Raw genomic sequence first — 22,858 nt, 5'->3', positions numbered from 1 at the left:
AGGTTGAAAATTTCTAAGGTTGAATTTTGTAGGTTGATTTTAACCTTCAACACCTTCAACCATCAAAACTTTCAACCTTCAAAAATTCAACCTTAGACTTTTACTTTTCAACTTTTTGGGGTTGTGTTTTGAAAGTTGAAAGTTTTGAAGGTTGAAGGTTTTTAGATTTTATTTTCAGAGATTTCTGCTTTATTCCAAGTAAACTTTTGATCAGATGTTCCAAAGCTTCAAGTTTATTTTTCAGTTTTCAATTTCATTTTTTATTCAGTCAAGTTCTATTTCTTTTTCAGTTTTCAATTTTGTTTTTGATTCAGAGTTGTCAATCTTATTTTTAGAATTTTTTTATTTCTTTTCCAGTTTTGATTTGTTTGGGGCGGGGAGGATGTTTCAGTTCAGCTTTTTTCTAAATTTTTGATCAGATGGTCAGAAGTTTCAAGTTTATATTTTTCAGTTTTCAATATTAGTTTCATTTTATGAGTTGTTTTACTGTTTCTATAATTTTATTATGAACTTTTGATTACATGTTCAAAATTTTCAACTTTATATGCCCAGTTTTTGATTTTCATTATCAGTTTTCGACTTTTTGCAAATTTAACCTCTAGACCAGTTTGCAATTCTCTCGAAATGACCGCGAGAAAATGCAAAAATGCATGAAAATTACAAGTTCTAACCTCTTCCATGAACCAATAGATGGCAAGGGTGAAATTTAATCCTGAATTTTGGTTCAAGTTGATGTGTAATGGGTTCGAAGTCTTGAAAATTATTTTGAAATGTAAGAAGACGTAAAAGGAAAGGAGGGAGGAAGGAGGAGGGGAGAGACTTGTCTGATATTTACGGCAATCTGATTAGGCAACTTATTTTACATCATTTTTTGAAAGAGAAAACAGATTAATATAACAAACTAGATGAGTAACTCATTTCCACAATATCCTTTTTCTTTGACTCGTGAAGTAGGTATTTTTCATGAAACTGTGAAAGTGCAAAATTCTTTCTTTCTAATTTTTCTGCCAAAAAATTTTCTTATTATGAAATAAAAGACTCGAGTCAGCAAAAAGTTCTCTTGTAAAAGTCGGATTTTTTTGAAAAAACTTGAATGTCTTTCTTCACTCTCAGTCACTTTTTCCTTTCTTCAGATATAATACGGTTCCATCATACTGAGAAAATAACTAATGATGAAAAAATTCTCCATTCCCGATCCTGTTTTCGAATATTCTGTCGTTCTCGAACAATTCACTTCCCAAAACACCTACACCACGCATTCAAAGTATACAAAAAATGGCCTATCAATCCCATACCATATAGGTACCTATCTCTTTATTTACAAAAATGATATAATTCTCTAGCTTCGAGCCAACGATCATCAAAGCATTTTCGACTTAGTTAATCCATAAACGGCAATCGGATCAAATTAAAACCATCCCGATACAAAAAACTGTCCGGATCCGTATTCTAAAAATAAATTCGTTTCGATATAAATCGAACTATATCTTCTTTTAGAAAGAAAAAAAAAACTGCCCAGACACAGTGGACACGATTGAAAAAATAATAATCCATTTTCCAGGCGTTTTCGCGTTCCTCGTGTAAATAATAATATTTATTAAAAGGAATATACCCTCGTGATAGGTTCTCGATTCGTGATTGTGAAAGCAGTTGAGTAAATAATCCAAGTATAGGAGATTTATTTCAATCGTTGGTTTTTTTTTTCAATCTTTAAATTCGAATCGCTTTAGGCTAGATAGGTATATGGTTTTCATTTTTGGTGACTTTCCGGTGTCGAACGACGATGATGAGGAGTGAAACGAAGTCGTGAAATTAATATAGAGATCGGCTATCGTTCCATTTTGCAGTATAACGTCTGACATGTGTCATGTATCTAACTTTATCCTTATACTATACCTACGTGGGTAATTTATAATCGTAAATGTCTTCGGAGTTAAAGCCGGATGTAAAAAAGAAAACACTTAGGATAGCTGTAACGAAACACACCGCTGATTTAAACTAGCACTATTCTTCGGCGTTTCACAATGGCGAATTTATCATTGAGAGATGCGAGAAAAGGCCCCGCACCGTCCTCAATTTCACCATCATCGACCAAACTCGTTAACTTTAGCCAGCGTTTTATAAAAAATGTATATCTACGAGTGTACCTATTTTGGATCTCGTGCGGCGAGTACAGTCTGTTCATCTTATTTGGTTATTTATCGAGGTATTTTAAACCATCCAGAGGATAATTTTGTCACTTTTGTATCAAACTGTTGCCTCAGACTGCCTTTCAAAACAAGTCAAATATTTCGAGTGAAATTAATACAAAGAAATCGCGACTCATTTTCCTTATTCAATAAACCCTTCAGTAATATTTTCCCTAAAAATCTTGTATTGTTTTACAAACTCGCTTTTCAACGTATACGTCAAAATCTTGTTTCTCGAACAGTTTCAAATTTCGACTCATTTTTTTAAGCTCACAATTTTGAACAAATTACCCCAGTAACGCGATCTTCGACCCACATTGACATTTTTCATATCTTCTTACGACAAAGTCACTATATTTTTAGTATAAAAACCCATTTCGTGATCTAACCAACCCGGACTTGAACTAATTTTCAAAAATCGTACGCCTTCGGCAACTCCCGACTGTAAAAGTCGACTAGCGAGTCGCGATTCTCCAAATAAAATAGCAAAGTGAAGGAAAAGAGAAATTATATGGAATTTTACTAGCCTTTTGGGTACGTAATTTCAATCTCGTTCACGTAAGAATTAAAATTAAACTCGACATTTTGTTTGTTTTTTTTTCTTTCTTACTCTCTCTCTCTCTCTCTCTATCTAGCCAAAGTCGAGAAAAAATACACTTAAATAAATTCGTTAGCGAAAAAATTAAAACCTTAAGTTATTTTGATAATAATTTCCAAAAGTAATAAGAAAACTTTTGCGAAAATAAATCGAAACAATTTAAACAAAATAAAGGACATTTTCTTTTCATATATGTATTTGTTGGGAGAAAACTTTTACCTAGTCGCGTAAAAAATATTTTAAATTAATTTTTTTTCTTACAAAAAAAGAAGAAGAAATACGAGTAAAACCGAAAGAATTCTTGTACTCAAACGAGATTAGACTATGGTGCGTTGTTTAGTTTTACCTCGAAGGCATATTCAGTGCCGTTCAAATCTTCGTGCGTTAGGCTGAGAACGAGTTAAAGACGAGATTTTTGTAGGTATAGGTAGGTAGACTTTTTTTCTCTGTGTCTACGTTCCCGAATAAATACTTGGGTTCAACATCACTGTTGGAAATTTCATCAAAAGAAAAACATGCGCTTTACTTTGGTAGCATTTTATTTTTTTTGGTGGGTAGCAGATTTTTAAATTAATTCGAAGCAGTACCGTAGGTAGGTACCTAGCTTGAATATTCCTCGTTTATTCATCGTCGATAGAAAATTTCAAATATGTACCTCTATCTACCCACCTATTTCTTATAATGATTCGTTCAGAGATGGGGCTTTTCATTTGTACTTGTACCCTGAGGCGGCTAATGAAAAAACCGATCTGAGTTTTTTTAAATTTTAAAAACAAAAGATCAAATTAATTTTAAAAGGAAATTCAGATCTTAGAACTTATACTTAGTAAGAATTTTTAAAAATCAGAATATCATCAGATGTTTTTTACTTAATCTTCATTTTGCGTTTTTATGCCATTTCAACATGTTTTCAACACTTTTTCATTCAATTTTTGTTAAATTTTGCTTAAATTCGTGATTTTCTCCAACTTTTGAAGATTACTCAATTCTATGTATTAACCAAATGAAATGCGCTTTTTTATTCTAGTAAACGAGAAAAGTTGCATGTAAGAAGATAATATGTACAAACGTTCTGTCCCAGCACATTTCATTCCATTAACGGAATTATTCTATTATCCACAATTCTAACAAGTGGGACTTACTGTCCAAGCCCGTATCCAGGATTTCCTCCTGGGGGGTGATGAATGACTCATAAGTAGGGGACAAAAATCACAAAATTCCCAAGGGGCTCATATGTATAAAAATTTCAATAGTAGGCACATTTCAGACATTTTCATGCTGAATTTCAGCTTGAAAAACGTGTTGATCAGAGTGAGGTTTTTGAAATTTATCCAGTAAATTATTTATACTATACTTAATTAAGTATAATGAAATTCAGATGAGCACGAGCGAAGCGAGGGCAAAATTTTGGAAATTTGTCAATCCAAAGAGTAAAAAATACTACGTTTCTGATTGTAAAATTGATTTTTCTGGATTTAACTTGACACTCCTCACGTCCTCAGACTTGAATTAGTAAGTAGTTTGTTCAACTAGGGAGCGATAATGATTTTTGATGATTTTCGAGGTTTATTGCCCAAGCGTCGCGAGGAAAATAATTCAAAATTGTCGAAAATCATTTTTACTCCTGAGTTGGATAACATATTTTTCATTATGAGGGAGAAAAATCCCAGTACCTATTCAATTCCAATAATGATCAGTATTCAGTAAGCTTGAGCAAAAGGAGCACTTTTTCTCCCTTATAATAACGAAAAATATGCTTCCAGAAATTTCAATTTCAAAAAAGGAAAGCCAACAAAAGCATTGGAAATTCATAATTCAAGAAACAAAAATAATTAGTACATAGATTATGCAACTACCTAGGGAGGTAATGTGATTTTCAATGAATTTTGAAGTTTGTAGCAAATTATCTCCCTAGAAACGTAAAACAACATGATTTTTTTCCTGTGATTCAATGCTAGATATCGTAGGAAATTATATTAACCTAAGGATTTTTTGGTCCTGGGGGGTGATTGTACCCCAAATCACCTCCCCTGAATACGCCCTTGTTACTGTCAGTCTTGTAGGACCACTCAGGTTTTGAGGTTGCTCCAAAATTAAGGTCCTAGTTTGAAGCTTTCAAACGGTCCGGTCCGGTCATTCGGTTCTGCATTATTTTTCTTCGTAGGTCGGTCCGGTCCGGTCCTGACCAGAAATTTTCATTGTGGTCCTGGGTCAGCCCAGGTCCAAAGAATGGTCTTCATTTTTCAGAAAGAAAAAAGCTTCCTAACACATTAGACAAGTTGAAAAATGGGATTAATTCAATCACAATGGAAATTTATTCGAAATAGGCATCTGAAATGGCATTATAAATTTGAAAAATTGGACATAACTGAGATCCAACCCGTGGTCATTGGTCTGATTTTTTAGAAAGGTCTTCAGTCTTGGTCTGTCTGTCTGTCTGTCTGTCTGTCTGTCTGTCTGTGTTATTTTTTCTGAAAAGGGTCAACCGTTCGGTTAATATTTTCATAAATTTGTTTTAGAGGTCTAAGGTCCGGTCTAGTCCACTCGGTCTTGTGTGCATTTTTGGGTCCAGTCTGACAAGCCGCTTACTGTATTAGGTCATGTGTTTTACATTGTTTTAATCATAAAATTGGCAGTGCATCCACTAACTGTCTTGCTTTGGTGTTTGGTAGTATCAAATTGTAAATTTATAAGTTTCTTCTATCATGCTAGGTGTCTTGAGGTCCCAATGGATTTGGTCATTGTGAACGTACCAGGGTGCAGACTGCAGAGGTAACTTTACACAGCCATTTATTTTGGCATCACTATATTTTTTCAATGTTACTTTTTTTAGTTGTTTCCCAGAAGGGTGCTCTGTAGGTCCAAATTAGTTTAATAATTGTTTTATAAATCAATAGCTTAGATATTCTTGTGATGTTTTCTTACTCAGTTGCCATTATGTAATACCTACATATACAGCTTTAGGTTGACTTCATCTCATTTCTTTTCAATATGGGTTCTCAATGCAGAGATGTTGCCAATTCTCAGGCTAAAAGAATCGTGGTTCTCAAAATTGCGATCCCTATTGACAAGAAAAACGCGGTTACACATGTAAAACTGAACAGGTTTCAGGTTGAACAGCGTAACAGCCAATTTGAAAAACGGGAGCAGATTTGAAAAAAACATGGGCATAATAGCTGAAAAGTGAGACTAAAACATGTATTTCTTGTCAATAGGGATTCTATGATTTTTATACTTAATAGAATTGCTTGTTTGCAGTTCCTTTTGCATAGGAACTGCAGTTCTTCTCTTGGTTCTCATTTGCAGTTCCCATTTTTTTCAAACTTTGAAAACAGACAAATATTGAGCAAAGCAACAAAAGAAATCTCATATTACTCCCCACACAACAATTGTCGATGTTGACATTTACATTGACTACATTTTTTTCCAACATAATGATGGAAAAGTGATCAATTAATTATTTAGTAGGAATCTTCTGTCCGTACAAAAGCCAGGTAAATGGAAATTTTTGAAATTTTCTCATTATTTCTGATACCTTGACATGCCATCTCAACATGTACCTGGATGTAAAATTTGATGCTCAAAATTTACATCTACAACTATGTCAACCAATTTTTCAGAATTAAAATTTCTGTTTCAGTGTTTAAAAGTTTAGTAAACATTCAAAAATATGATCTTGTTAAATCAGGAAAACAAATTTTGTAAGGCATTGATGAGTCGACAATTACATCGACAATTAGCTCTGCACAGGGTCGAAATTCACATCGACATGTGGCATCCAAAAGTGACGGATGTGGATGGGTCGATATTCACATCGAAATTAGCATGGTCAATTGGTCATTGTTGTATGGGTCAGTTCTAGACCTATACTTACTAATTAGGGGAAAAATTGAAGAATCCAACTGAAGAATTTCACATTTACTTATTTGGCTAAATCTTATAAATTTAGGAACTGCAAAATTTTGTTTTGCAATTCTCTTGATGAGATAGCCGCTGAAGAGCCGCCTGCAGTTTTATTATCAAGTCTTTACACAATACAAATTACAACAACCCTGCCTCAATGTAAGTTTTCTATACAGTTGCATACCAAGGTACTCCGCGCTTGGTTTTTCTGGTATTATTTGCCCATTTAGGAATACAGGAAATGGCATAGAAAATATTACATGTTCAGATTTGTCATTGTTGATTTTCACACTCCATCTTTCTGTCCATGTGAATGCCATTGTCACTTTGCAGTCTTTCTATAGTAATAGTCAGATCAGAATGTGCAGCTACTAAATCAGTGTCATCTGTGAATGTGGAATACAAATTTCTTATTTTTAAGTTACGTTAATCTTTTAGCAATGTTTTATCTATGTTACTTATGACCAGATTAATTACCAAAATTATTTTTTGTATGTTTCAGGTAAGCATGCAATCACTCTTGTGCCTATTTGAACCAATGTCACATGGCAATGTAATTGTTTGCAGTTATGATATGGTGGGGTAAGTTATCCAATATTTCAAAGTAACAAATTTTCAAAATAATTTGTATATAATCCAACTGGTTTTGGTTTTAAATAATTCATACAATTAGTCCAAACTCACCCAATGCCAAATACACCCGCACAACAACAACTGTCGACGTCAATATTTGCATCAGCCATGTTTTTTCCAACATACCTATGTACTATGTACTTAATGATAGAAAAGTGATCAATTAGTTACTTGAAGGAATTTTCCCATCTGTAATTACATTTTTGAAATTTTCTCATTATTTCTGATACCTCAACATGCAATGTCAACATGTTGATGTAAAATTCAATGCTCAAAATTTATATCCACAACTATGTCGACCAATTTTTCAGAATTAAAATTTTGTGTGGCGTTTAAAAGATCTATAAACATTTTAAAATACATATAATCTTGTTTGAAGAGAAGAACAAATTTTTGATGGTATTTACAAAATTGTTCATTTTTTTTACTATGGAGTTGTCGATGGTATGTCGATGTGAAAGTTGATGGTATGATGGTCCACAAATACATCAACAGTCAACACCAACCTCGACCAAATTTTCAAAGATTTCTCAAACTCAAATTTTAAAATAATGTTGATATTGTGGAAGTATCTATTATTCATTGATGTCAAATTTCACATCGACATGTTGTCGACATGAAAATGTACTAAGTAGTTCAGTACTCTCAGATAAAGTATTGCACTTTCTCAATATAAAGAGTTTATGTTCAATTTCTTATTTTGTACGCACCGTCTGTCTATACCTCTCAGAGGTGGCCTCTGCATCGATGCTGCTTTCAGCACGAGCAATGGCCATTGGCCACCTTTGAGAAGATCATTTTTGGAAAAAATTTTCATTTTTGAAATTAATTTGTCAACTTTTTTGTAGCAGGGTATCGACAAACATGTCGATGCAAATGTTGATCCCATCCACATCCATCACACTTGGATCCCTCATGTCGATGCAAATTTTGACTATGTTGAACCAATTATTGACATGAATGTTGATCAACATTGGTCAACAATTACATCGACAATTGGGTCGAAATAGGGTTGAAATTTGCATCGACATGTGGTATCCAAAAGTGACGGATGTGGATGGATTGACATTCATATCGAAATTAGAATGGTCATTGTTGAACAGGCACATCTAAATGGTGGAAATGCATACCTTGCTTCAAAAAATTCAATTACTTGAGTAATGAGAAATACCTACCTACAGTAAAAGCCGCTTATAAGGGTTAATGTTATCAATTGCTTTACCTATGCTATTAAAATCGCTCCGTCCCGATTTATTATATCTCATTGCATAGAAATTCCATCGGTTATTGTAATTAGAGCATCGGCTATGATATAACTTTTAACTGATTTTAATGCATTTTTTTGCATTTTATATAATTTTACAATGTTTTCAACACTTTTTTCTGATTGACATCATTTTAAATGATGTCAATCAGAAAAAAGTGTTGAAAACATTGTAAAATTATATAATCATTTTTAATACTTTTCAACCTTTTTTCAACTCTTTCTCTCACAATTTTTGCAAAATTTCAGTTTAATGACCACGTGGGTATCTATGTACCTACATATGTATTTAGTAAGAAATTGATCATGTTTTTTTTTTCAATCTGTTTGTGTTATAAGTTGCTTAATGTTATTAAATTGGGCCAGGACAAATGTTATAACATTCAGCGACTTTTACTATAGGTATTTGAAAAGAAGAAAAAATTTCAATGATTTGCAAATTTTCAATCTCTAAAAGTGGTCTAGGATTCCATGGAAATGGTCTATGGGTCAGTGCAGATGAATCTCAAATACTGTCTTTTGGAACTGTGTTATTCTCCCAAAACAGGTTGTGTAGAGGCTAAAGCGAAAAAACATTTTTTTTCTTCAAAATATATTTCGAGTACCCATATTTTCTCTCCAGGGGCACCCACCCATGCAAGAAAATCATAGATGAGTAGTACTAAAGTACTACTTCAGTACTATTTCTGTAAAACTATTGAGTATTAATTCAGTACTGTAGAACTAAGTAGTACTTAGTAATACTTCAGTACTACTTCTGTATAACTATTCAGTTATACTTCAGTATTGGGATACCAAGTAATACAATAGTAATATTCCAGTACTACTTTAGGTAAGACTATTCAGTACTACTTCGGTATTATGGTATCAAGTAGTACTATAGTACCATTCTAAATACTACTTTAGACAAATTTCTCATTTTAATTTTTATGGTCAATGTTCAAGCTTAAACTTATTGGTTAAAAATAGGTATGTGAGTTTGAATTTCAATTATACCTGCCCAGCACACGTTTTTTCTGAAATTTAAAAAATTAAGTAGCTAGTAAATACGGCAATTATTTCTATATTATGCTCGAAAAACAGCAAAAAAAACGCCCATAGTAAAAGGAGTCTATCCTGACCGGAATCGGAGCAACGTATCTATGACGTCATATCTCATTGAAAATTTTCATCTGTGAGCTTCAGTATCCAGTATCCTATACATTTACCTATTTACCTGAAAGATTAATGATTTTACACCTGTTTCTACCTTTTTTACACCTGTAATTTGCAAACTTGTTCAATACAACATTTTCAAAGCTATTAACCTGTTCACAGATGTAAGAATTTTTTTATTGAACTATGTGTTTCCTTTACTGTAAGAAAAAGAATGAATTTTGGAATTATTCATTAAAAAAAAAAAAATGATTGATGTGTGTTATCTTTTTGCTATCTTTTCATCAACAAGTCAATTATCAGGTGATTTATGAAAAAAAACCTGATGGGGATTACGATTACGAGGGAAACTGATTGATTTCTATTACGTAAAGAAATAATATAAATATGTATTATTTTAAGTTGTCATTTTTTGAAAAATACATCTTTAATTGAATCAAATTCTGTAATAATGAGCTTTTATTGTGATCAGTGTGGATGTGGGTACACACTTGAAAGAAATCTAAAAAGGCACATTGATTCTAAACATTCTGATTCGTCAATCAAGACTGTTAAACATCACGAAAGAATTTGTTGCTACAAGTGTTCATGTGAAGTACCATCTTTTCTTCAGTATATCTCGCATCTGAAACAGAAACATGATGAACTTATTGAGCCAGAAACTTTTAATTTCGAAAATGAAGATGGTAAGTGATGGTAATGAAATATACGAATGAAATGATACAAGTATATAAGAGTATAATCTTCAAATTGGTCAATCCTGTCCTGTAGATAAAATGATGATTGATCAATTTCATTCTTTTTGAACTGGAATATTGATCACTAATAACACTGATATTGATATCATCAACATCAAATCAAGTTTTTATAATTATCTACAGTCAATTTTCATATTCAAAAACTGAAATGGATACTTTAATTTTGCAGATTTTTTTAAATGGAAAGAAGAAAAGGAACAAGCAACCACGTCTAAATACGTAATTGAAACGTCACCAAAAACGTCAAAATATGGAGAAAAAGTGGTTCGATATATCTGTCATCGCTCATTCAAACCAAAAAGACAAGAGTCTACAAAGAAACCTAAATATAAAGGATCAAATAAGATCGGAGTTGCTTGTCCTGCCTTCATTTATGTGTCTACCTCGAAAACAGGCACAATTTTCGTGCAGTTTAATCCAGTTCACAAAGGACACGAATGTGAGGTTGGAAGGCTCACACTCACAGAAAATGAGAGGGCTTCTGTTGCAGGTGATTACCACTAATATAATATCAGTATTGTACAACACACAAATGGTCACTTTATCAATTATGAATCAATTCAATTTTAATGATTTCAAATAATAAAACAAAAATCTACATACTTTCTATTTGTAATTTTAATTTTTATTCAATCTTTTGGTTCTGTCCGCAGGAAAGTTAGCTATTGGTGTTCCAGCTAAAAGAATATTAGAGGATGTGAGAGACAATGCTCCAGATGCGGATCAGCTGAGGCGAATCGATCTAATAAATGCAAGTGATGTGTATAATATTTCGAGAGAGTACAACATCAAGCACCAAAGTAGAATGCACCCTGACGAAGCTGCCAGTGTTGAAATTTGGGTTCAGAAGATGAGATTATTGCAGGAGGATAATCCAGTTTTGTATTATAAGAATCAGCAGACTGCAACCGATGATTTAGAAGAAACAGATTTTGCATTGGTAATTATGACAACATTCCAACGAAAAATGTTCATAAAATTTGCTAAAAAAGCTATTCTAATTGACGGAACTCACGGAACTAACCCACATGGCTTCATCTTATATACCCTGGTAGTCCTGGATGAAAAGGACGAAGCAATGCCAGTCGCGTACTTACTCAGTAACAGAGAGCATGAAAAAATCTTTGAAATCTTCTATATTCATGTTCGAAATGCAGTGGAACGTTTTTCTGGTTTAGATGACATCAATGACGTGTTTAAAACTCAAATTTTCATGTCCGATGGCGCCGAGGCATTTTATAATGCGTGGTCAAAGATAATGTTTCCAGCTGAAAAAAAATTGTTGTGTCATTGGCATGTTAACAAAAACTGGACTACGAAAGCATCTCATGTTATCAAACCAACTGATAAGCGATCTATGGTTTTAAAAACGTTGCGTAGCATCATGAACGAGGTTGATGAGCAAAAATTTGGAACGGAGATGGTTAATTTTCTTGCTCAACTAAATGCCGATCCGGATACTGTTGAATTTGCCAAGTACTTGAACTCTAATTATGTACGAAATGCGAATAGTTGGGCCATGTGCTATCGTCTGCGTGTTCCCATACATACAAACATGCATCTCGAAAGCATGCATAAGACAATCAAATATCAATATTTGAACGGTACCCATGTTGCCAGAACAGATGATACCATCAACGCTTTGCTTCGTTTTACAAGAAACAAAAAATTTGAGCGATTATCCAAAAATCTTCGAGACGAACCTTCTAAAAAAATTAAATCCATCAGAGAAGGTCATGATAAATCGCAAGAATACCTGGAAAATGTAGTTCAAATGGAATCTGGTTCGTGGAAAGTCGGCGAATACGTTGTTGAACAACTGAAGCAGGAACCTCCGTGCTGTAGACACGTGTGTAAAATTTGTCGAATTTGTATTCATAATTACATCTGCTCGTGTCCACAAAATGTGTTCAAATTTACAATATGTAAACACATCCATGCATGTGCAAGAACTAATATGCCTCACGAAACCGAAAATTTTCACTTTGAAACAGAATTACAGATTCCATCAACATCAGAAATGATCATCGAGAGGGACACAGTCCTAGAAGCAAGGAGTTCCAGTTCCAGACAAGGCGAAATGCAAGCAAAGTTGGAGACTCTTATGGGCCTAATTCAAGGTGAAATCAGACTCTCTGAGGATGAAGAAAATGCCGTCATGAGGAATCTGGATAATGCGATAAATGTGTATCACGGAAAGAAAAAAATAAAACGTAAGCCAGTATCTCATTTGAAAATTATTGACAAGCAAACCTTTTTCCCGACACGTAAGAAAAAGAAAACAAAAACAGCCACTCAATCTATGCCTTTTGTATCTTCAATGGAATCGCAGAGTATTCGAGGTGCTTTAGCAGAAGGATCTGATGAAGTTATAAATGTTATTGATGGCCAGGATCACGCATATCTATAATGTAGGAATAAGCTTGTTTATCAGGAACAAATAAATTATCACAAAGTAATTTGATCTTTCTTAATGTTGTTATACAATTATTGACAAGGAAAATTTTTACTTCCCGTGGTTTAAATTTTAATAGAATACATCTCGTTCATTGAAGTTCGGAATGGAAAAGAATTATAAGTGGTTCGTGAAATCGTAATAAAAATAAGATAAAAATCAAAAATAAATGTAAATAAACATTGGCACAGAAAAAAATACTTGGAAAAGGTAGAAACTGAGAAAAAAATGACAGAGAAATAGAGTTATGACGTCATAGATACGTTGCTCCGATTCCGGTCAGGATGGACTCCTCATAGAAAATAGTTACAATCTAAAAAAAAAAACAAAAAAAAAAAAAAAAAAAACGCATTACATTAATACCTATTATTGTGCTAAGAAACCAAAGACAGCAGAAATAAGTGCTATAAAACTGCTCCATCATGGGTAGGTATCAAAATGTAGGTATGTATTTTCAATGAGCTATCAAAAAACCTTAAAAACATCAAACATTAATAGGCTATAAAAAAAAATTCATTTTTTTGTATTGACAATTTCAAAATTTTTGTTTTTTCCCATTTTTCAAACTGATTTTTGCTGTTTTTCCCCCACGAAAAAGCTGTAACGACCTGAAAAAACCTCAAAATCAACGTTTTTTTAAACTAAAATAAGCATTTGCATTTATTTACTCCAAAAATATGAAAAAATATGCGAAAATGTGCGCTATAAAGTGTCATCATTTGTCTCAAAGTTGCATGAAACTGACAAAATGTAAAGAAAATTGCTATCTGCGGTGTTTGGTGCAGCAAAAAAAAATATGCGATATCATTAAAACAATTGCCTTACTAATAATGTACTGCAATTTAAAAAAATATATAAATATTTCAGAATAACAAGGATAATATGCTTATATTGTTCAAAATGTGCTATATCCATTGAAGTCCCCATAGTCTAGTGGTGAAGGTTAGGCAGTTAGGAACGTAGGGTCGCAGGTTCGAATCCCAGGTTAGGTAGGAAATTTTCGTTAATGAAATTGGATGGTATATGAATTAATGATTCGATAGATAAAATGTAAAACGATTAGGAAGAAATAACTCTTGCTTCTCAGTTTTTACTATTTATTAGTGCAAAGCTTTTCAAACACCAAGTGTTCATCATCAGGCTTAAATCACTATTGAACAAAATAACCAAGTCTACAAGCTTATATACTAGTGTACAAGGGTGTGGTAGTTTAACAGTACAAGGGTGTGGCAGTACAAGGGTGTGGTCATGTGGAAGAGGGTGTGGTTGTAGGTGAGGATGTGGTAGGAGTCATGTCTTCAAGTTTGGTTTTAATAACAGAAAGTAGGATATTTTCTAAGGGTTTTAAGTCATTATTTAGTAAATTTGTTTTGTTTTTCATCATGGCTATTGCTTCCCTAATGTTTAATTGAGATGGTTTATCTATTTTTTGTATGAGGTTCAGGTTTTCAAAGGAAGTAGTGTGGTTGGTGGCAATGAGATGATCTGAGAGAGCAGACTTATTTTCATATTTGTATTTAGCATAATAAAGATGTTCCTTGAACCTCTTTTTGATGTTTCTTTTGGTTTGACCTATATAAATTCCTTGGCAATCTTTACATTTGATTTTGTAGATGCCACTACAGTCTTCAGGTTTGTCTTTGTCTTTAGTGTTACCAAGAAGGTTTTTAATTTTGTTATCATTGGTGAAAATGGGTTGTATGTTGTGTTTTCTGAAGACTGTTTTCATTTTATTTGTGAGAGGGGGATAGTAACTGATCCTAACTCTTTTGACATCATCTTTTTCAGCAATAAAGGTTGTGGCATCTCTGATTAGTTTTTTGTTTTCATGTTTTCTTATAAGTTTTTGGATAGATGTTTTTGTGTAGCCAAGGTTGGAAGCAATAGACATGATGTTTTTTATTTCTTTATTTTGGTTATTTTTATTTAGGGGGAGATTTAAACACCTGTGTATCATGCTGTTGAAAGCAGCAAATTTTTGGTTCCAAGGCTGGAAAGAGTCTGAAGGAATGTAGTTATTGGTGTGGGTGGGTTTTCTATAGATATCAAATTCAAGATGGTCAGAATGTCTAATGATTAACATGTCCAGAAAAGGGAGTTTGTTTTGTTGTTCAAGCTCATAAGTGAATTTGATGGTAGGATAGAGACTATTTAAAGCATTGAGGAATTCCTCAATGTTGAAGTCTTCAGGAATGATACACAGGATGTCATCAACATATCTAAACCATGCTTTGGGAAAGTTTTTATTGTTCTTTTTGAATTTTGTCTCAAGGTGGCTCATGAAAAAATTTGCCAAAAAGGGAGATAAGGGGTTGCCCATAGCTGTGCCTCCTGTTTGTTTGTAGTAAGTTCCATTTATTTGGAAAATGTTTTGGGAAGTGCATAATTTTATAGTATTCATATAATGGGTTATTTCTTTTTTGTTGATATTTTGTTCTTTTAGCCAGTTTTCTATCATTTCTAAAGTCTCAGGAATAGGCACACTGGGGAAAAGATTTTGTACATCAAAAGATATGAGCCTGTCTGTGTCATTAATAGTAATCCCTTGCAGTTTTTCTGCAAGTTCATAATTATTTTTAACTTGAAGAGTTTCAGGAAAAGGAAGGTTTTGGAGGTTACAAAGGAGTTTTTTGGCAATGTTATAGGAAGGAGAGTTGATATTGGCCACAATTGGTCTCATAGGATAGTTAGGTTTATGGATCTTGGGAAGACAGTACATTTTAGGAACTTTAGGATTGGAAGGAAAAGGAGTGTTATTAAGGAAGGGAGTAGTTTTCACCAAACTTTTCACTTCTTTCACCATTTTATCCACAGGATCACTTTTTAACTTCTCATAAGGTCCTTCATTAAGAAGGGTTTCACACTTTTCCAAGTATTCATCTTTCTTCATTATCACTACGGTGTTTCCCTTGTCTGCTTTCATATAGTAGACACCTTTCTGTCTCAAGCTTTTGATGGTGTTGTTGTGGGGATGAAATGGAATTCTTGTTGGTTTATGGGTTTTGATGATGTCTACCACTTCTTTCTTTATGCTGATTTTTGTTTCTGAGGTCTCTCTCCACAATGAAGCATCCACATCAGAAATAATATCTTCAATAGGAGGCCTCATGGGTGGTAAAGAGAATTTTAGACCCTTGTTTAGAAGATCCAATTCTTCTTTGGAGAACACCACATCAGTTAGGTTTTTCACATACACAGTAGTCTCATTAACACCATTACTGTCACTGCCACTGACACTAACAACATTGCTAACACCACTATGGTTACTTTTTTCTTTTAACAGATTTTTCAACTTTTTGTTTTGTGAATTTCTTTTCTTTCTCTTTTTCTCCTCAATTGATCTGAACATCTTTCTTTCCATTTCATCCCACTGCAGTTTTGGTATGGTCTGGCTAAGTTTTTTGTGAAGTGCATATAGTTCCACTTCTATGCTGGATCTTTTTGCATACAGGCTGTGAAGCTCAGAGCTTAACCAATAGGTTTTGGCTTTCTCTAGAGCCCTTTTTGTGGAAGGAGTTTTCACTTTACTGTTAAACACCACACACTTAGGGAAAACATTGTGTACCCTACACTGTTTAAGAAAACTAATATCAAGAGGTATCAACTTCACCTTACCAAAAATTTGCTGCTTTCAACAGCATGATACACAGGTGTTTAAATCTCCCCCTAAATAAAAATAACCAAAATAAAGAAATAAAAAACATCATGTCTATTGCTTCCAACCTTGGCTACACAAAAACATCTATCCAAAAACTTATAAGAAAACATGAAAACAAAAAACTAATCAGAGATGCCACAACCTTTATTGCTGAAAAAGATGATGTCAAAAGAGTTAGGATCAGTTACTATCCCCCTCTCACAAATAAAATGAAAACAGTCTTCAGAAAACACAACATACAACCCATTTTCACCAATGATAACAAAATTAAAAACCTTCTTGGTAACACTAAAGACAAAGACAAACCTGAAGACTGTAGTGGCATCTACAAAATCAAATGTAAAGATTGCCAAGGAATTTATATAGGTCAAACCAAAAGAAACATCAAAAAGAGGTTCAAGGAACATCTTTATTATGCTAAATACAAATATGAAAATAAGTCTGCTCTCTCAGATCATCTCATTGCCACCAACCACACTACTTCCTTTGAAAACCTGAACCTCATACAAAAAATAGATAAACCATCTCAATTAAACATTAGGGAAGCAATAGCCATGATGAAAAACAAAACAAATTTACTAAATAATGACTTAAAACCCTTAGAAAATATCCTACTTTCTGTTATTAAAACCAAACTTGAAGACATGACTCCTACCACATCCTCACCTACAACCACACCCTCTTCCACATGACCACACCCTTGTACTGCCACACCCTTGTACTGTTAAACTACCACACCCTTGTACACTAGTATATAAGCTTGTAGACTTGGTTATTTTGTTCAATAGTGATTTAAGCCTGATGATGAACACTTGGTGTTTGAAAAGCTTTGCACTAATAAATAGTAAAAACTGAGAAGCAAGAGTTATTTCTTCCTAATCTAACAAACTTCTCGCTAAAAGGTTCTTTTTACCTTTGTAAAACGATTAGTAGTAATAATATAAATCGTGCCAAATGTACTCAATATTTTTAAAAATTAATTTAAAAATTTTAAAATGTAGTACTAGGTACAGTTCTTTTGAGTAGTACTACAGTAATATGTCCTAGTAGTACTGCAGTAACACTTTCTCAGTAGTACTACAATAATACTTCTTAGTAGTACTGTCAGTAGCACTGAATTGCTCAATTTAGTACTACTGAAAGTAGTACTGCTTTTAGTATTACTTCAGTAGTACTATTTTTCTGCATGGGTAGGAGCTATAATTTTTTTTGTGTAACTTCCAACTTCAAAATGAAAGTCTCTGCCGAATTTGGTTAAAATCCACCAACTTTTCTTTCGTGATCCACCCAAAGATATATGACATATGACCTTTTAGCCAGAAATGATCTTTCAAAAATACTCGCATGGCGAAAATCAAGCAAAAAGTTAGGCGTAAAAATACCTAATTCGCGCAAGCACAACATCTCCTCACACCAAAGGAACGGGAAAAATACGCCGGGAGAAAACTTAGAAAAGAAATAACCAGAGAGGGAGGATGAAAAGACGAAAAGGCGAGACGAAAATTGCCGTTTTAAAGCTTAAAGCCATTTATGTCTGGGAAACAGATGATCATAAAGATTTGAAAACTCGGCTCATTTTTCATCTTGCCACGTAAAGTACTTAGTGGGTCAACGCTCAATGCGAATTTCTCTAATAAGAAATGGCACCTGCTTTTTACGCCGCTAAAATTCTGGGCAAGGGTTGCAAATTGGCTGTAATACGTCAAGTCTCGAGTTTAGATTGCGGGCCGTAGTCGTCTCGCGGAGATTTTCACCAGTGGTACTAATTTCCATCTTTCGCTACACCCTTCTACTTCACTTACTAGTTAGCGTTGAAGTGTATACATACTTTGTGCAATAACGTTGAAAACGATAGCGCGAAAAATACATCGGTGTTGAAAGGATTCCAGTTTATTGAAATTTTTTCACGACGTCGTTGTCGTTTTGTTTCTTTCACCGTTTTGTGTACCTTTTTTTTTTTAGTGCTACAGTTTAAAATACATTTATAGAAAAGGCAACGCAATGAGCACCTGTATATTTTTCCATCGTGGAAATCGAACGATGCAGGAATTCGATGATACATATTTTCATTTCTATACACAAATTAAATGTTCACGTTTGCAAATATTTTTCGCTGCGATGCTCAGATTGCTACTTGCGAAGGTATTTAAAAAACGTCGTCATATCCTTGAACTTTTTGAAAAAAAACATTCCGCAAATGATGCGATACATATAGCGAATCGTTCGACGTAGGTAGCAGTTTTACGACTTTAACACGTTCGATGCAAAATACTCTCGTACGCGATACAAAAAGCGATAAACTTTTGCAATTTTTCTCGGCCAACGTCAAATTTTCACGTCGAAAAAAATCTAATTAAATTATGATGCTGGTAAAGTTTCATTTTTTTCTGTCTTTTTATTTTTCATTCGCGTCAACGCAGCGTTGCAGTTGACAGGGCATTGTTTAACGTTTAGCCAACGAAAAGTTTCGTCTCAAAGAAAGTATGCTATATACGGAACAACACACTGATGTATATTAAATCGACGACGAAGCACGAAAAAGGAACCTAAAAGTTTACCTACATACCGCTACTACTCGACGAGTTGGAAAATTCGTGTGATTAAAACAAAGGTACCTATGTTCGCATAATGCACTATGCTGCGTACCGCATATATTGAATGCAATATGCATCCTGCTTTTCGTATTAGTTTGTGTTTACAATTTTACATCGATGTAATAGCATCGCATCGGCTCTTTATATGAGAAACAATGAAATCGCAGTGGGATGTCAAAGTACATACATACATACCTCTACATAGCTACTCGAACTTGAAAAGCAAAGACCAAAACCGCATTTACGAGTGTATGTATGTAGTTGATAGAATTTTGCTATTGGATTTACGAGATTCGGATTTCAAATTTTGTAGAACTGAAGATGGTTGGACGTGGGTACTACAGATAATAAGGTACGTATGTAGTTTTGCTACTCGTATATGTATTGGATACCTCCACCTCGCCTTTTGTGTTCTAGCAGCCTATCTCACAAGTCCATCTCTCTTAGAGCTTTTAGTCTTGTCATTACAGCCAAATTCCAGATAAACTCGTCCTCACTGTAGGTAAATTTCTTAAATTGAATTTTCAAAAGTATTTTTAATTTTTGATAACCTCACGTTAACCCTTACAAGGGAACTACCTGAACCGGCAGAAACGAAAATGAACGAATCAAAGCTAGATCGAAAGGGGACCACCTCAGGACCCCAAATCCAAAATTTCAAGTGCTAAAGTTGATTTCTCGATTTTTGGTGAATTTTTGAAAATTGAAAAATCCGAAAAATTATCAAATACCTAATACCAAAAATAGAAAATATTGATGAAAAATGGAAATTTCTCGGGAAATGGCTCAGATGGTGTCCCTAACTCATTTACGACTATCGAAATTCGTAAAACCTTAATTCCAGTCATTCTGGGGCCTCCAGCGATTTTTTATCATTTCTCCAGAAATTTGAAATTGCTGTGGAACGGTTAAAAATCAACTTTAGCACAAATAACTTCATTTGGGGCCTATGTGGGTCACCTTTAACCATTTTGTGCGGTTGTCGCGAAAATCGGCGTCTGCCGGTTCAGATGTGTATTTTTGACCCCCCTGGAAAAAATGACAAAATTTGAAAATGTCAAATATTCCATCTTTTGCGATGCTACCTATCCGAGATCGAGCTCTGACCTATTTTCGACGTTCCGAATAGGTGAACCCTCCATTTCGACCATTCTGGAGCCTCCAGCGATTTTTTATCTTTTCTCCAGAAACTTGAAATTGTTGTGGAACGGCTAAAAATCAACTATAGCACAAATAACATCATTTGGGGCCTATGTGGGTCGCCTTCAACCATTTTTTGCGGTTGTCGCAAAAATCGGCGTCTGCCGGTTCAGATGTGCATTTTTTGCCACTGGAAAAAAATGACAAAATTTGAAAATGTTAATGGATGCTCCAGAATAGCCGAAATGGAGGTTTTGCCTATTCGGAACGTCGAGAATCGGTCAGAGCTCGATTTCGGATAGGTAGCATTGTAAAAGATGGAATATTTAACATTTTCAAATTTTATCATTTTTTCCAGTGGTCAAAAATACACATCTGAACCGGCAGACGCTAATTTTTGCGACAACCGCAGAAAACGGTTAAAGGCAATCCACATAGGCCTCAAATAAAGTTATTTGTGCTAAAGTTGATTTTTAGTCGTTCCACAGCAATATCAAGTTTCTGGAGAAAAGATAAAAAATCGCTGGAGGCTCCAGAATGGTCGAAATGGAGGGTTCACCTATTCGGAACGTCGAAAATAGGTCATAGCTCGATTTCGGATAGGTAGCATCGTAAAAGATGGAATATTTGACATTTTCAAATTTTGTCATTTTTTCCAGTGGTCAAAAATAGGTACACATCTGAACCGGCAGACGCCGATTTTTGCGACAACCGCAAAAAATGGTTGAAGGCGACCCACATAGGCCCCAAATGAAGTTATTTGTGCTAAAGTTGATTTTTAGCCGTTCCACAACAATTTCAAGTTTCTGGAGAAATGATAAAAAATCGCTGGAGGCTTCAGAATGGTCGAAATGGAGGGTTCGCCTATTCGGAACGTCGAAAATAGGTCAGAGCTCGATCTCGGATAGCTAGCATCGCAAATGATGGAATTTTTGACATTTTCAAATTTTGTCATTTTTTCCAGGGGGGTCAAAAATACACATCTGAACTGGCAGACGCCGATTTTCGCGACAACCACACAAAATGGTTAAAGGCGACCCACATAGGCCCCAAATGAAGTTATTTGTGCTAAAGTTGATTTTTAGCCGTTCCACAGCAATTTCAAATTTCTGGAGAAATGATAAAAAATCGCTGGAGGCCCCAGAATGACTGAAATTGAGGTTTTACGAATTTCGATAGTCGTAAATGAGTTAGGGACACCATCTGAGCCACTTCCCGAGAAATTTCCATTTTTCATCAATATTTTCTATTTTTGGTATTAATTGATAATTTTTCGGATTTTTCAATTTTCAAAAATTCACCAAAAATCGAGAAATCAACTTTAGCACTTGAAATTTTGGATTTGGGGTCCTGAAGTGGTCCCCTTTTGATTTAGCTTTGATTCGTTCATTTTCGTTTCTGCCGGTTCAGGTAGTTCCCTTGTTAGTTGTTTAATCTCAACCATGAATCTCCCCATCAAGTTTTGTATGAGTTCTGATTTTTATCGACTTTGGTAACGAATCGATTCATTTTATTAATTTTTGGTGAATCATTCATGAACGAATTGATTAATTTTTTAAAGAACCATTTGCGTACAAATAGACTCATTTTTAGCGAATCATTCGCCAACAAATCAATTCGTTCGCGAATGATTCACCAAAAAATGTTCAATTCGTTCTCGAATGATTCACCAAAAACTATTTAATTCATTCGCGAATGATTCACCAAAAAGTATTCAATTGGTTCGCGAACGATTCGCCGAATAATGCATCAAAAATTATCGAATTCGTTCGCGAATGATTCACCGAGAGGCGAAAATTATTGAATTCGTTCACGAATGATGCGTCGAAAATTATTCAATTCGTTCGCGAATGATTCACCAAAAAGTATTCAATTTGTTCGTGAATGATTCGCCAGATCGCCACAGATTAATCAATTCGTTCGCGAACGATGCGCCGAAAATTATTCAATTCGTTTGCGAATGATGCGCCGAAAATTATTCAATTCGTTCGCGAATGATTCACCAAAAAGTATTCAATTTGTTCGCGAATGATTCGCCAGATCGCCACAGATTAATCAATTCGTTCGCGAATGATTCACTGAATGATGCATCAAAAATTATAGAATTCGTTCGCGAATGATGCGCAGAAAATTATTCAATTCGTTCGCGAATGATGCGCAGAAAATTATTCAATTTGTTCGCGAATGATTCTCCACTGATTTATCAATTCGTTCGCGAACGATTCATCGAATGATGCATCAAAAATTATAGAATTCGTTCGCGAATGATTCACGGAGAGGCGAAAATTATTAAATTCGTTCACGAATGATCAACCAAAAATTAATCAATTCGTTCGCGAATGATGCGCAGAAAATTATTCAATTCGTTCGCGAATGATTCACCAAAAAGTACTCAATTTGTTCGCAAATGATTCGCCACTGATTAATCAATTTGTTCGCGAACGATTCACCGAATGATGCATCAAAAATTATAGAATTCGTTCGCGAATGATTCACCGAGAGGCGAGTATT

General features: G+C 34.3%; 1 protein-coding gene and 1 long non-coding RNA gene across 2 annotated transcripts in view; both read left to right on the top strand.

Annotated features, from left to right (window-relative positions):
* The window catches only part of LOC135848065 (orexin/Hypocretin receptor type 1-like), a 287,683-nt gene that overhangs the window by 140,762 nt on the left and 124,063 nt on the right, over positions 1-22,858 (top strand). The window lies entirely within an intron of this gene.
* LOC135848050 (uncharacterized) lies at positions 14,212-17,471 on the top strand. The gene is made up of 2 exons (XR_010559304.1): positions 14,212-16,066; positions 17,380-17,471. It is a non-coding gene; the product is annotated as an uncharacterized LOC135848050 (long non-coding RNA).

The sequence above is a fragment of the Planococcus citri genome, chromosome 1 (assembly GCF_950023065.1).
Source record: "Planococcus citri chromosome 1, ihPlaCitr1.1, whole genome shotgun sequence".
NCBI lineage: Eukaryota > Metazoa > Arthropoda > Insecta > Hemiptera > Pseudococcidae > Planococcus > Planococcus citri.
Note: the sequence above shows the minus strand (reverse complement) of the source record. Positions and strands in the feature narration are given on the sequence as shown.